At 40.3% G+C, this 11,974-nt stretch overlaps 1 long non-coding RNA gene across 1 annotated transcript; it reads left to right on the top strand.

The window, feature by feature from the left end:
• The first annotated feature begins 27 nt into the window (after window positions 1-27).
• On the top strand, window positions 28-3,553 carry LOC127395412 (uncharacterized). Its single transcript, XR_007891796.1, has 2 exons — window positions 28-118; window positions 1,104-3,553. It is a non-coding gene; the product is annotated as an uncharacterized LOC127395412 (long non-coding RNA).
• Window positions 3,554-11,974: the final 8,421 nt, after the last annotated feature.

Here is an 11,974-nt window from a genome sequence, read left to right as displayed (position 1 = left end):
CGCTTCCTCCTCCGCCGCAGGTGCGGCGGCCGCCGCGCAGCTCCCGCACACCGGCTCGGCTGGGCTCGGCTCGGCGCGGCTCGACGGGGCCCGGCCCGGCCCGGCCCGGCCCGGCGCGGTGAGTGGCGCTGCGGCGGGGCGAGGCGCGGCGCGGCGAGGCGGTGCCGTGCGGCGGGCAGAACCCCCCGCACTCTCCCCCTGCCGGCCTTCCTTCCGCGGGGCGGCGCGACCCCGCCGCCAGCCCCTGCCCCCGGGCGGCGGGGTGGGTCAGCGCCGGCCGGAGGGAAGCAGGCAGGGAAGGAGCTGCGCCGGCGGAGAGGGCGAGGGGTGCAGGGCGGCGGTCGCTTTGTTTCTCTTCCCTTCCTAAAGCGCCGGTTCCGCCGGGTGCCGGCATCGGCCTTGCGGGATGGTTTGCTCTAAAGAAGCATTTCTTCCTTTTGGTGCCCCCCCCCCCGCCCCATGCGCACACGCCTGCGGGTTTTTCCCTCCCTCCGTAGCAGAACTTGACTTACAACGAAGTGGGTGCAGCTCCTGAGGAGGAAAAAAATCACTACTTCTGCATTCTCTGTTCAGGGCTCATAGTTAATTAGTAATTTCACAAAACGATATGCCAAAGTCGTGTAATTAGAAGCTTAACATTTTATTTTAAGGAGGAGAATTGGTACTTTTATTCTACATTTCTAGGGTTTTGAACATCCAATTATGTCTTGGTGAGGTAAAGGAAAGGAGGGTTGGTAAAATACAAGTTTGGTTTTTCTCATGGCACTCCTAGAAACTGAAGTTTAGAGAGCTCTGCTTTTTTTTTTTTTCCATTACTTTTTTTTTTTAAAAAAAAACAACAACCAAACTTGCTATTTTTATGGTAATATTGTGTGTTGTGCTATTGATATTGTAGTAGAGACATAAACGTCTGCAAGCTGCTCCATCCAAAAATGATGAAAAGGCTGGTTGCTGTTTCTATCCTGGGAAACCAAGTCTTGAGTTACTAGCCTAGTTTTTAAGTCTTTTTCAGTAATGCAGATGATTCCTCCAATGGAGCAAGTAACTTTGAGGCTCTGTATCTACTAAATGTCACAACATATTTCTTTATGTGTTATTTACAGGGTGAAGCCCTCTTTGAATTGCTTCTGGCTGCATCATGACTCCACTGAAGACAAACTGTATCACTGTGAGAATAACTTCAGAATGGACAGTGTCTTGCAGTTCCTATAACAAACAAGTGTCCAGGTCATCCAAATGGGCAAATAGTTGATGTATCAGGGACTTGTTAAAGACGTCAAGATTTGATTTAATGTAACCGAAATACATCTGGGAATGGTATTTCTGATATGTGTTCCTAGTGTTTGCCTCCCTACAGTTCCTCTGCCTCATGACCTCAGGGGCATTGAGAGGAGGACTCTGCTTTCCCAGCCTGCCTGATATGTGGCATTAGATGCTACAGCGTTGTTCCTGTAAACACGGGCTGCTTCAAGCAAGAAAAATCTATTGTGTACAAAGGAGTTGACTGGGGTCCTCAGAAAGATGGCTTAGTGGAAGTGGTACACTGAAAACACTGTTGTCCTTGCAGATCTTGAGCAAGATCTGTTGTCTTCAGTTGGGTGCTCACTGTTGCATACTCTGCTGTGCTTTGGGCTGAACAGCATTTTCATGAGTGTCCTGTTACCATGACTGAAATATTTTATAAGCCATACCTTGAGTGCAACAATACACAAGATGATTCCAGTCATGCAGAAATACAGCGCTGGATATAAATTAGTGTATGCTTGTAGTGGATGGTCTTCCTTGTTCATCTATGGAAGATACAGATTTACTGGAGGGAAGAAAAGTAGTCTTTATCCTCTGCATTATTGCTGCTCCCTGTGCACCTGCACCTGGCTTTGCCTTGTGATGGGGAAACAACTGTCTATCTTGGATTTACCTGGCTCTTTGCACACCTGAGGGTTTGGACTCCAAACCCAAACTTCCTGTGAAATAATTTTTGGCATTGCAAGTATTAAGTGCATGAGTCTGATCATCTAGTGGCTCTGATGGAATCCCCAGAAAAGGATCTCAGACAGAAAAGGTCTTTTCTTTCCACAGCACCATCCTTACAGGCACTCTGTTCAACAAAAGTGCAAATAGCCTGCCAGCTCCAAGGAGGAAATATGTGAGATCCACCGGAGCTGGGAGCCACCTGCACTGAGGTTTCATGCCATTGTGACTGCTGTAATCTTCCAAAGGCTTGCGTTGTGTGGACATGGGAAGGTGGCTGGAGGGATCTGCAGAGTGTGTAATGAATTTAAGTGTTACTTTGTTCAAATACAAAGGGATATGATCCAGAATATATCTACAGGAGATAGAGTCAGTTCTCCAAAAAAAAAATGTGGGCTTGTGTTGGAAATACACACACTTGGGAGAATAGCAGTCCTACTATGCTAGTAATATACAAGCAAAGTGCCTGCCCAGGAGAGTCTAAGGTTTAAGAAAAGTGCTGAATTTTGTAGGGAACGTGATCTGGCTTTTAAAACCATAAGCCTGGGAAACACATTAATGTTTGCTTTGTTTCCACATGTGACCCTCGGTGTCCTTTGGTTTTTGCCATGTCTGAGTTGAACTTCTGCTGTTGGGAAGTCAGAAGGCTGGAGACAGAGGATGGGTGAGAAAGTAGCCAGCCTCAGGGAGTGCGCGGAGTGAAAGCTGGTATTGCCACCTCATTTAAGCAAGTCAAGAAAAATCTCAATGGGTGGTCTGCTCCTGTCATGCTCTCAGAACTTGTCTAGGTCCACCACCTGTTATTATTTGCATTGATATATATTAGTAGTAATGTTATTAAATATGCACTATTAATATTTATGATGTGCAGAGTACAGAGATGATGTTTCCAAAACCACTTAGATGTGATGCAGGAGTAGTTCCCAACTAATCAGACTTGCTGAGACACCAGAGAAAAGCATTACTAAACTATGTTTCTAGCAGTGGCTTCCTCTCTAATACTGACCAGACACTTTGATTAATTGGGGTTTCAATAGGTATGAAGATTTATTACAGATTTCTCATGTATGATAACAGGACATGCCATATTTATGGGGATATTCTACAGAACAATCTGTTTGTGTGTGTGCAAAGAACTGTAAAATGTGAAGTGGTATATGGTATTAAATGTTATGAATAATAGTTTTATTGCAGCTAATTGTTTTATAGAAGTCTCCAAGTCTCCATCCTGTTTTCTAACTCATAGCTGGTGAATATTCTTGAATGTCTGGTGGTGTTCCCTGGAAAAAAGCTGGAAAATATTGCCAAGAAGCCAAGTGAACCAGTTATGCATTGCCTTTGCCTTAAAGGATGAGCCAAGTAACAAGAAATGACATTGTATTATCTTTCCTTTGGGAATTGTGGTGGATGTTGGGGCCTCACAGACTTTCCAACATCAATTTACCTGAAAATGCATTTGGACTTATAATAGGTTTGGATCCTTTGGGATAATTAATTTACCCAGTTGGTTATAGAGTGTAAAGTCAACTTACAAGAGAAAATAAAGAAGAGAAAGTACCTTCTGGAGTATACATAATATTAATTCAGTGTTTTGTGTTCCTTTCTCTTTTCACCTTAAAACCCCTATAGCCTACATTTATAAATGTGTTCCTCAAGCACTGGGGTTACTAATTCACCCTCAGGTCTTAAATCAATGGGATTTTTGCCTCCAGCTCCTCTGCTGCAGAACATGAAGTGAGGATGTGTCTCCAGTATGCAACCTGGTCTAACAGAGAAGAGGAAAGGTAGAAAAAGTAGCAGCTATGTATCATGGGATAGCATCCTGCTTTAGGATCACTTGCAAAAATATTTTCTTTGTGTGCTCCCATCAAAGACATTAACTGCTCATAACATAACTGCATACCTGAACCAACAGTGATTGAAGGAAGTATATTCATGGCTGTATTTTGGAAGTGCAGAGCCAGGATCTGTATTACTGGTTTCAGAGGAGTTGTACATAGCATGAAAGAGACATAATGCATCCTTTGGGAGTAATTTAAAATAGGTATGTGCATGAATCCTTCTGATCCATGTGATTGTATGGCTGTGTCTAAGGGACAAACTGGCTGCTCTTTCTTTCTTTCTTTCTTTCTTTCTTTCTTTCTTTCTTTCTTTCTTTCTTTCTTTCTTCCTTCCTTCCTTCCTTCCTTCCTTCCTTCCTTCCTTCCTTCCTTCCTTCCTTCCTTCCTTCCTTCCTTCCTTCCTTCCTTCCTTCCTTCCTTCCTTCCTTCCTTCCTTCCTTCCTTCCTTCCCTCCTTCCCTCCTTCCCTCCTTCCCTCCTTCCCTCCTTCCCTCCTTCCCTCCTTCCCTCCTTCCCTCCTTCCCTCCCTCCTTCCTTTCTCTCTTTCTCTCTCTTTCTCTCTCTTTCTCTCTCTTTCTCTCTCTTTCTCTCTCTTTCTCTCTCTTTCTCTCTCTTTCTCTCTCTTTCTCTCTGCCTGCCTGCCTGCCTGCCTGCCTGCCTCTCTACAAACCATGTGAAGATTTATATTGTTGTTAAAAGGGCTACTCACATCCATGGTCCTCTTTGCCTTCAGCTTTAGGGGAAAAAAAATGGTGAAAACCAAACAATTTTGCTCTAATAAAGTGCATTTCCTGTGTTGTTCTCAGGATACCTAAAAAACTGTACATTAAGACTCACAAAAAAAGAGGTCCCCCTTACCATTCCCATCATAATAATCTGAGTTGTAAAAGTGGGACAGAGGGAACTGATGTCCTGCTTGTGATTTTTATACAAATTTTCACTATATATACATATATATATATTTTATTTTTTTTATTTAATTTTTAATCGGTAGTGGTACAAGAAACATGGATTTTTCATCTCTGAAGGGGATTGGGAAATGCTTGTCTCTTTTGGATGTATTCTGCACAACAGACAAACAGCTGATCTGCCCACATCAAATGGAATTTGCTGCTGGTTTCTGTGAGGACTGAATTTCCTCCTCTGTGCTACAAATTAGTCAATTTTCTTTGTATAATCACTTACTGATGGGTGTCTCCTGTTTGTGAGGATCTAGCATGTGTGATATTGGCATGAACACATTTTATTTAATGTTACAGAATTGGAAGACATCACAGTAGTTGAAGTCATATTAGGATCAGAGCCTGGGAGTGTTTAATTTGTTTTCAAAACCCAGATCTAAGTTTCATTGATTGTACTGTGCTGTGCATGCAGGGCATAAGCTTGCAAATTAGAGCTCTAAGTCATGCATTGGAACCAAAACTTCCATTATACTTTCTTTTTTTTTTTTTTTTTCCCCCCCTCCTCCCCAGTAATATGTGATTAAACTTCGGTTGTGGCGAAAAATAAATTTCTGTCCGATGTCAGAGAGAATGTGGCTTCAAAATACAGCCTTGCCCATTTTTCAGCTGTGTGACTACTTTGAATTGATCTTGCTGATACCTTAAGATTTATTTTCAGTATACATAAACTGGAGTATATTCTGATGAGTTCTTCCTGTGAGTCTTACAGCTGTTAATATGAACATCCGTTAAAATTCCTCCAGAAGTACATGTTTTTAAACTTTTTCAATGAAAAAAGAGGAATTTGAAAGAATTTGAAAGGTTGATTTTTGTTTAAAATATACTATCATGATTAACAGTGTATGTGTTCACCTTGCACATGTGTATTGGGAAATCCGACATTTGTGTTCCAAAAACTCAGAATATTAAGTGGAGGAGTGTAATCATATTTGTGGTCTTTGCAAAGAATGAAAAATGGCAGTGTGTGTAAAAAATAAGGAAGACGATTAATTAAATGGGTTAGAACTTCAGATTGTGGTGTTGTGCTTGTAGAGCATAGAAAGTAGGATGGGGTACAAAAGGAAATATTACTGGGAAACTTGGCGCGGGCCATACTTTTCCTGCATGAAGCAGAGAAGTTTTTAATTGGATATTGAAATGCTGAGGGTGCCACGGCAGATGTGTGAAAGAAATACTGCTTTCCCTTTCCATGAACATATGAGCAGATTATCTGGAATGTTTTTGGAGTGTTCAGATTTGGAGGATAGTATGGGAAGAGTACAGTGTTTTAGCCATAATATAGAAATTTCTGAATACGTTCTTGATTTACTAAAAAGGTGGCAGAAACTGTACCTCAGTAGAAGAGCAGGCAGCAGAGAACCATGCTGAGGGAGTTCTCCCTGTACTGGGCAGAGAGGCTTAGGCACTTGGTGGTGGAGAAAAGAATAAGCTAAGGACCTGGTGAGAATGCTACCCTGGGCTCCTCGGTTACTTGGAGTAAGAGTGGGTTGTGTTTTCCATGTCCCAGAGTTGCTACAAAAATGATCTGTTGTCACACTCTGCATTGCCTACTCATAATTTAAATGCAAATTCTCTTTTTCATCTCTACGGGTGTTGTAGTCTTGCCATTGTCACTAACTCATCCTTCCCCATATGTTTGAGTTTCTCAGTCTTTTTTTTTCACACTGCGATTTGGGCAGAGGTGAAATATTTGACAGGCAAATGGTCAAGCCCTTCACTGGTGCAGGTGATGTTTTGCAAGACGTGGTAGAGAGATGTACAAAATAAGGAAACACAGTAAAACAGCACTTTGTTTAAATTACATTGAAATTGATCAGTACTGATGTTTTTGTGTTTTTATGCAAGGTAATATTGTTCTGCATGCTGAAATATTGTTAGATTTTGCTTACAAAGAACTTGCTTCTCTGAGATTAAATGATGGCATGAAATACAGTTTCTGTATCTATTTCAGTAATATAAATATGTCTGTCCAAAGCAATACATAGACTCTAACTTTAATTCTGCTGATGGAAAATCAGCTTTCTTAGACCTGGACTATCTTAAGACATACCTGGATAGGATAGTTATAAATAGGTTTAGTCTTGCAAGGTCAGTTATTTCCTTATTACAATTGTTTTCAAAAGGAAAAGTAGATTTTTAGAATACTGGAAGGGAAGGCTAAGTGTAATCTGGTCTTGTGTTTTGGAAAGCTAAGCCATAAATTGATAATGCATCATGTTGCAACACTTCAGAGGTTTGTTGTTTGTGGAGGGTTTCTTGGTTTGTTTATTTATTCTCTTTCTTTTTTTTGCAATGACATCATCTAGTGTAAATCTTATCATTAATAGAATCATAGAATCACAGAATGTCTTGGGTTGGAAGGGATGTCTAAAGGTCATCTAGTCCAACCCCCCTACAATAAGCAGGGACATCTCAAGCTAGAACAGATTGCATTGAGCCTGACCTTGGATTATTTGAGTACCCTAATGTGTTGTTCCCAGGATAATCAGTTATCTTTTAATTTACACAGAAATTTTTTTTCTGTTAATTTTGTTTCTATTTCTTCTGAGGCTGACATTCAGTGTCAGTGTCTATGCTTGACATTATTCCTTGTCCTCTTAGTCCCTTTTTCCAAGATAAACTAGCCAAGCTGCTTGATAGACCAGCCCTCTAACCATTGTGCTTGCAATCATCAACCTCTGAGTTTGAATTCACCTTTCCAGGACTTGACTGAACAAAAAGGTAGGTGGTACTCCAGGGTGCAAAGATCTCCACAGATGGTCTCCCAGCTTCCTATGCTGACATTAAGCAGACATTAATGCTTTCCTTCCTAGAAATACCTTTTCTAGGCACACACTCTGTGTGCCCTTTTTGCAGCTGCATCAGATGGTGTTGTGGTCTCTCTTGTAAGTATCCACCTACCCTGGGTATGTAACTTGAGGTGCAAGATTACCCCTATAATCAAAGAAGAGAGATGGACATTTCTGCATGGTCATTCACAGATATTTGGGCAGTTTCTATTATTTAGTTCAATATGTCAGTTGTCTTAATGAGTGTGCTCTTCAACTTCATGTCTGTAATTTTGTTAACACATTCCTAATTTCTGTGGCTACATTGTTTTTGATGGTATTAAACAAGACTGGTCCCATGGCTGATTACCAATGAACTCTGTTAAAAACCTCCTTTATCTAAATGCTTTATTTTCAACATTACTCCTCATGTTCTCTCTAAAGTATCTGTTACCTGTCTAGTAACTCCTGTGCTAATTGCAATGATTTGCCAGTTAACTAATGACTTCCTGTGCTGGAGTCAGACAATTGTTTTCCTGAGTCCCATGTGATCTTGGTCTTGAGAGTTTGTAAAAAAAATCCAGATAATTTATGGAAAGGAGGATTCAAGTTAGCTGGGCACAATCTCATTCTGGTAAATCCACATTGTGTTTTTTCCTCTTTTCTGAGAACACTGAAGTTTATGGTGTCTTCTCTTCCATATTTGCCCTAAATCTTTCAATATTATTGAAGTCAGACTAGAGGTCTGACTGGCTGAGCAGCTGGAGAAACTTCTCTGTTCTTTCTTAAACACAGTGTTCCTTCTGTTCTCCCATAGCATGTGTTCTAAGACAGAGACTGTCTACTCCACTACAAGATCTTTGGAGTTGCACCCCTGTTTCATTTTGATAATTCTTGTTCTGTATCCTTTTTTCCTTTAACAATCCTACTCATGACTGTTAAATTCTTGTTTCTGTTGGAAAGCAAATAAAGTATTAATCTAATTATAGAGTTATACTTAGAGGATCTTTAATCTTAGTGTCATATTCAATACATATGCAGTGCATTTTCTTTTTTCTTTATTCATACATTTAATGAACATTTGAAGAAATTCTAAACTCTTAAATTATCTAGTTCCATGAAATTTTAAAATTTGAGATATTGCAATAGAGAACTGAATTTTGTGTACTATTTCATTTGATTTAAAGTGTGTCAGCCTATGATCATTCAGATGTCTGAAATTTTATGGAAAATAAACTCTACCACAGGAATATGGGTTAATTGGCTACTTGGTGAAGATACACCCATCACTCATCTCTGGAAGTAGCCAGAATTGACAGCTTTCAGCAGTATTTTTTCTCTGTATATGGGAAGTTCAGGTCTTCCATAGTAATACACTGTCCTGATGCATCTTTCTCTCTTGCAACACTGTAGACCTGTGCCTGTCTCTTGCCTTATCTGGTAGCACTTAGTAGACTCCAACTCTATCCCATTTCGAACTCTCCTTTTCCAGACTGATTTGGAGTTCTTTTTTTTTCCTGAAGTCTATCACATCATTAATATGCAAAACTACTACACTGTCTTAACTATGATTTCAGTTTACCCAAATTACCCTGTTTTACAAAACCAGGCAAGTACCCTTTCAAAGCTGTGGGTTTTGTCATAATTGCTATTCTATCATGATCCTTTGTTATTCCTTGGAGATCTATTTTAGCATGATCTCCCTAGTTAGCAGTAGTCATTTCAGTGCCAGTATGGCATAGCTTCTCCTGTTACAAGAAGATAGATGTTATTTGCATGTAATGAGTGATTCCTTAGGCCTTTCCACTACAGCTGCCTTGTTTGTGTTTTCTTAATATCATTGTGAAGATACTAAACAGCTCAGGAGATCTAGCTTTCTCAAATGTTCTTATGCAGCTCAGTTTTCCTGTGCCTCTTTTACCAGTAAAATGTCAGAAATCATTTCCAGGAGTTATAATTACTAATGATTAGCAAGTGCTCAAGTAATTTAATGGTAAATACTGTGGGAACAGAGACAGTCTATGGCCTGCAGTATGTTCTCAAGGGGCTGCATGGTTGAATCTTCAGACCAGCAGTTAATAGACTGTCAGATTTTTTTAAAAACAAAAATTTAGAAAAAAAAAAAATTAAAGGTAACCCAGTGATTTTGTACAATAAGCTATTTGTGCCTTTCCTGATATTTGTTATTATTTGAGCTTTTGGCCTTTTTCAGGTTAATATGCTGCATTATATACATTTGAAATTTATATTGATTTATGTAAATAGGAATCACTGTCACCTAGAGTAAAGATTTTGTCAGTGATTTCTATGATGAGATCCTGCTTTCAGACTGATGATCTTATTGTTATTAATTTAACAAGGACTGCCTACTCTTGTGTTTCTTAGCACACGGTTGAAGAAAACTGCAATATTTTGGACATGCTGAGATTACTCAGAGCTTTGCTGCCACACTTCCAAGTGTGATTTGCCATTTGAAAATGAAATTACCTCTGCCTTTTGAATCTGTCTTTCACATAAAATATATCCACCTTTTCCCAGGAGATAGTATTAAAATAGTGAGACTCTGGTTCATATATCTGTGATTTTGCTACATTTTGAATGGTGAATTCAGTAAGTCCCCATAATGTAAAAATTATTTTAAAAATATAGAAGAAACAAAGGCAGTAATGGATGATGATAGAAAAGTTAGACAAACTGCAGAAAAGGACACAGAAATAACTGTATTAAATGGAGGACTCAGGAGATTTACAGTTACAGACTATAAATAATTGCAGAGATTATAGTATAAATGAAAGAAGGGAATTATCCACATTCTTACAAGAAGGAAAGATGAAGTGCAATGGCCTGAAGCTGAAACTGGAAAATCTCAAGTCATTAAAAAAGTGATTCTTACAATGAGAGTAATTGGGTGGTGAATGAGAGGACAGTGCAGCACCACTGCAGATGAGCTACTGAGGCCATGGGCATTCCTGCAAAGTGGAGCTGGGAAGATTAGGTGACGTAGATGAGCTTCTCCAGCTGGTAGGAATTTCAAGAGCTTTCAAAAGTCAGTCTGTTTCTCTGCATCATCTTCATAAAATCCCACATCTTTCTACAGCTGCCAGTCACATTCTTCAAGTAGGATATTGTACTGAGATTCATCTTTGCAGCCAGAATTGAGAGTCCCAGTGGCTTCAGTGAGATGAGGGTCAATCTCATTGCATTTTCCATTGAAATGAAGTGGGTTTTCTGCTCTGGTTTTCCCAGCATGTCCCACCTCTCTCTACTGTTTACTCAGCCCTTTGTGAGTAGGTTCTCATTATCCTCTTTATTCTCCTGTTCAAGTGCACTGTTTATCCTAAGTGTAAGCATCAGTGATGCTGGTGGCAAGTTTCCAAAGGTCCCCCTTCAGTTAAGAAAGAGATTAAGTAAAAAGTATGACTTGTTCTGGTATTTCAGCTATAAGCACTGGTTGAAACCAGAATCCCAAAAAAGTCCAGAATGACTCTATCTTGTTTCCTTTTCCTATATGTGTCTCTCTATTTGTTGCTATGTTAGTGACACCATCTTTTTCTGACTTAATTCCAGCAGGTGTATACAGCTATGTAGTTTATCTAGGTTTTACATGGGTTCTTCTGGCTATGACAGAAGTTCTTGTGGTGTTACAACATTGCAGAAATAGATAGATAGATAGATAGATAGATAGAGAGAGAGAGAGAGAGAGAGAGAGAGAGAGACAGAGAGAGAGAACCATGGGAAAATTCCTGTATCCTTTGTCTTCTCCTGTTAGGAATTATAGAAGTGTAATAGCTTTTCTAGGTCCTCATTAGCGAAAACAACCAGGAACAACCACTGTTACTTTATCTTTTGTTTTTTCTATGTAGTAATCCATGTGATGGGAAAAAGCCAGAAAAAGCATGTTTCGAAGTGAGTGAGTTACCAAGGTCTCACATGCCATGCACTGGCCTCCATGCTATCCATGAGTGTCACCAAGAGACTGGTACTTGGTAGTTTGCCTGTGTTCTTTGTGACTGTGGTACTGCTCTGATTGAGTAACAAGTAGAGACACTTCTTGCTTTTAACCTGAGTGTTAGCTCAAATAAACAGCCCCATTGAAAAGCTGCAACCTGGGAATGTGGCTGTTTAACTACAAAATGGGAATGTGATCAGCTTTGGTGTTGTATGCTGCTCTACACCTGGAGCTGGAAAGCTCATTGGATGGGTTAAGGTCAGAGCAAGATTCAGCCCTGTGTCAGCAGGCAGTTAGTGGCTGTGGGATCTGCTGTTTCTTATGTGTTTTGCAGGCAGACAGCTCCTTGGTGCTTACTGACGTTGTGCTCCACAGATATAAATAATTCAAGCTTTGCAACAGCTGTGTGAAAGAACTCATGCAGGTGAGCCTGAGGGACAGCCACAGGACTGGTTGAGCAGGAAGGCAATTGCCAGGTTAAGCT

This window comes from Apus apus, chromosome Z, assembly GCF_020740795.1.
Source record: "Apus apus isolate bApuApu2 chromosome Z, bApuApu2.pri.cur, whole genome shotgun sequence".
NCBI lineage: Eukaryota > Metazoa > Chordata > Aves > Apodiformes > Apodidae > Apus > Apus apus.
This window is presented reverse-complemented; position numbering and strand designations above follow the sequence as displayed.